We start from the raw sequence: 4,441 nt of genomic DNA, 5'->3' as shown, positions 1-4,441 counted from the left end.
TTTTTGCTTTTAAAGTAAATTTTCTCTAGAAAATAATGATAATAATCACCATGAAATGAAATATTACAATTATTTTAATTATAAATGAATGGTTTTTAATGACAAAGGCTTTCAGGATACAAAACTTGCTAGTCTTCATCAATTATCTTTAATTTAGTTAAGTAGAAAAAAGCCTTGAATGGGATAATCTAGGGAAAGTTTTTTTCTTCTTTTTCTAAACATTTAACTGCTTTGTTGCAAAATCTTGATTTTTTTATGTTTTGGCACTATAGGGGATTGAACCCAGGGCTTTTACACTGAGATACATCCTCAGCCCATTTTATTTTTTATTTTGAGACAGAATCTAAGTTGCCCAGGCTGAGCTTGACTTGAGATCCACCTGCCTTAGCCTCTGAGAGCTCTGGGATTATAGGCATGCGCTACCGTGCCTACCTCAAATCCTAGTTTCAAAGGATCTTGTGTCCTAAGTGTAATGTGAACTTGATAGCCAATTGAGATAAGGTGACAATGTTTACAGATTAGAAGATATTGATGCCTACAATATTGATATTTCTAAATTTAGGAATGCAAAATAGGAGAATGTATACATGTGTACCTTCAATGCTGATTAGAGGGTTAAAGAAGCTGCTGGTGACCTTTGAAATGATAAAATATCACTTATTTTTCTAATCATTACTCACAGATGTGCCAAAAGGTGGTTGCAACCAACTGGGAACAAGTAATATTAAACAAGCTGGGAGGCTGCACTGACTGGTAGAAAAGGCACACTTGGGTTTCAGAGTTGAGTAGGATTGCCATGGAACTCAAACATTGCCTTCTTACTTGCTTTGTGAACTGCAGAAAGATATTAAACTTCAGCTTCATTACATCTAGAAATTACTGAATAGCTCTTGCAAGATTGCTCTGAAGATTAAGTGATTAAATGTGGCAAGAGATGTATGATAATATGCCCAGAAAAATACCTGCCATGGAGCAGGCTGGCAATTAATCTCAGTTTCTTTTTTTCCCAATACCAACAAATGGACAAATGATGAAAATGATCACACAAATAATATGGTAACTGAATTGTTATGATAAATTTGATATTATTTCCCATGAAATCTTATTGTTTTTAATAAAGAATATCTATCAAGTAAGATTCACTAAACACAATAATATTTTTATCTTTCTGAAGAATTTTCCTTTAAATAAACAAGTCATTAAAAAACAAGAAAACCTTTTCTATCAGCTCAATTCTTTTGCCAGTCCTAATTGTTAGAAAAATCGCATTTCTTCAACCCTATAGAAATCTATGAACACTGTGTATTTGACAATCAAGCTTCAGGTTCACATCAGGAAGTGGGACAAGCAGAAAACAGGAAGCTAAATTCGAGCAAAAGTACTCATCCTGGTCACCCGGCTGAGGAAAAAGGTCCAGCCTGTGCATCCAAAGTCAAGTCTATGGTGGAAGGCCAAATGCCTCTGACTTGAAATTATCATGTATACTGCACAAAGGAATTTGGGGTTTGTTCACAACTGTTTCTGTGACATCACAACAGTACCTGGCACACAGCAAGTACTCAATAAGTATCTGTGGGATGGATGCATACATGAGCAAGCCACAACAAGTAGTATTTGGCCCAGTCATTTTCAAACATATTTTAGCTGTGGGTTCTTTGTTCAAAGTAGTCAGCGTACACGTAATACAACATGCAAGAGAAGATCCTCTGGTCCAGGTGAAGCTGAAGGTCTGTACCCCGAGATCTCTAGACCCTCTAGACCCTACAGAGGAACGTGGCTGAGAACTCCTGATCTTGCCCATCCCCTCATTTCAGAAAAGAATCAGTCAGGCCCATGGAGGAATAGAACTTGGCCAGTGCTACACAATGGGGCCTAAAAGTTCACTCTTGACCTTGGGAGTCTCTATGGCAGCGAGAAAAAAGAAGCACTCCATGACCAGGGAACACTGCATCACCAGGAGGGCATGTAGACTCCCTCAGGCCATCCAGGTGGCCTCAGAGCTGAGCTGGCATCAGTTGCTTATCCAGTTTTTAGAAATGCAACTCATCCTATGGTGCAATAAAGGGCTTCAACAGTCACTGAGGACTCTCTTACAGCAAGACTATGTGTCTGGGCTGTAATCTCATGACCTTCCAGCTCTTCATAAGGAAATGGGTTGTAAATTTATGCATCCTAAAATTGTCTCTAAAAAACGAAGTGACTGTAGATTCTTTGGAGTCTATTTGTCTCAGATAAGTGGATAGAATTTTAGAGCTGAATTTGGAGGTGTGTACGATAACCCCAGTATCATTTCAGATCAGAGATCTTATGGGCATCCAGCCAATATCATTCATTGGTGCTAAGTATGGAAGAGACATTGCAACCAGTGCTCTTTCCCCCTGGGCCCTCATACATGCATGGGTTCTGCCCTGCTGTTCTGCTCACTCTTCTTCCAATCCTACTCCCTAGATGGAAACTGAGGATCTGCACCTCTGAGGGCCTACACCCAGTACCTTCTCTTCATCCTCCATCTTGGAAGCAAGAGACCATCCTATCCATGGGATACGGCTCAGGAAGTCCACCCATTCCTTTGAGCCGGGCACTGACAACTCCCTCTTCAGTCTCTGCTACCATCTCTAACTTCTCTTCTCCCTAATTTTCTACTACATGAGAGGTAGAGAAAGAGGGACATTACAAAATCAAAGAGCTGACATACTGTGCAACTGAATGCTAGCTGCCAAAGCCATTCTTCATTCTCACAGTTCTGGATAAAATATGACCTGTTAATGAGCGCACAGTAATAACAACAACATCTTAACAAGTTGTGTGAAGACATCACCAAGTACCTGGGAGAGTTCCATCACTGGCAGATATTACTCTGTTTTGGGGGCTTTGAGCCTGCAGTTCTTGCTGTTCTTCCAATCGGCCTAAAGAGGGAGCTGTTTCCCTAGAATGCTCCAGAGAGGGGCTGCCAGCCAGCCCGAGGGTTTGCGGACCTCAGCCGCAGCCTGCTCCCGCACTAGGCTATGCATAAACTTCTGGTGTCAACAAACAACTCAAGTTGCACTTTTCTCGTCTTTAAAAATAAAATTATGTCCACTAAACTGACGTAAGTTCTAGATGCAGTAGATTGATTGGAGTCAAGAAAGTTGGATTCTTGTCCCTCCTGCATAATGTTAAGGATGTGTCCTTGGGCAAATTGTTACCAATCAAGCTCAGTGTAGACAGAGTGGGGGGCGCATAGTTCACTGAGTGGTTAAGAGGACCGATTGTGCTCAGAAAGGCATAGTATGATAATAGGGCAAGGTGTGAGCTCTGGGGGCTGAACCATCAGTTTGGTACCCATTACTGGTCCCGACACACTGGCTACATTTCTAACCTCTCCACCTCTAGTTTTGTTTCTAATTTGGGAAGAAGAATAACACTGAACTCATAAGATAATTGTAAAGAGTAATCAAAAAAACATGCAATGGGTTAAATAGGGTCAGTACATGGTAAGCACATAGAAAATGGTAGCTTTTAAAAGAAGTGTATGAGAAATGATCCCAAAATATGGTGAATGTTTACATTTTAGAAATGTTTTACAGTACATGACAAATTGCCATTAATCCCCCTTGCTTCAAACATGCTTATCCCATCCTTCTTGCCACTTTCTGGAGTAGTTCTGGAAGTCCTTTCCCATGAGTATCTTTAGTTGCTCTGTCATGGCTACCTCAATGTCCTGAATAGATTAAAAATGTTTACCTTTCATGGTAATTTTGACTTTGGGGAAGAGACAGAAGTCACATGGTGCCAGGTCCCTGTGACTAGGGTAGATGAGGACATAGATAGTGTTTTTATTTTACAGAAATTACTATAAATGTTTTGAATCAATTCAGGACATCACATACACAGCACACACACACACACACACACACACACACACACACGCACGCACAAATGCCAAAGAGGACTTCCAGAACTGTTTCAGAAAGTAGCAAGAATGATGGGATAAGTGTGTTTGAAGTGAGGAGGAGCATATTAATGGCAATGTGGCTTCTAGTATAATAATTTTTACAATTAAACATTCTCTGTATTATTTGATCACACCTTCTATAACTACTAAAGGAAAAAATATTTTCAAGTCCTGTCATTTTATGCACAAATAAGGTACATTACTGGTTCTCCCACAAAAGTAAAGTAAAAGATGAGAGGAGAAGAGTTGTGTTTCTAACCTAAATGGGAGCATATTATTTAGACACACCTCTTCAGCATGTTTCATTGAAGGGAAGGTACCCAGGTTAATTGCATGTGAAAGGGGAAAGCCCACTCTATTCTGTATATCTAGAGGGTGTCACTATTAATACATTTTTTTCTACAATCAGTAATGCTTTCTCCATTTCATGACCAATTATTCATGTAGTAATTCAATAAACAGCTTTCACAACAACATGAACAAGTGCACTACTATAGTCTATAAGAG

The 4,441-nt window shown here is 39.7% G+C and overlaps 1 long non-coding RNA gene across 1 annotated transcript; it reads left to right on the top strand.

Moving 5' to 3' along the window:
• Positions 1-1,593: 1,593 nt before the first annotated feature.
• Positions 1,594-3,087, top strand: LOC110344609 (uncharacterized). Its single transcript, XR_002387274.2, has 2 exons — positions 1,594-1,727; positions 2,449-3,087. It is a non-coding gene; the product is annotated as an uncharacterized LOC110344609 (long non-coding RNA).
• The last annotated feature ends 1,354 nt before the right edge of the window (positions 3,088-4,441 follow it).

The sequence above is a fragment of the Heterocephalus glaber genome, unplaced genomic scaffold (assembly GCF_053883595.1).
Source record: "Heterocephalus glaber isolate CG9 unplaced genomic scaffold, H.glaber_assembly_v1.0 deba00001497, whole genome shotgun sequence".
Classification (NCBI taxonomy): Eukaryota; Metazoa; Chordata; class Mammalia; order Rodentia; family Bathyergidae; genus Heterocephalus; species Heterocephalus glaber.
Note: the sequence above shows the minus strand (reverse complement) of the source record. Positions and strands in the feature narration are given on the sequence as shown.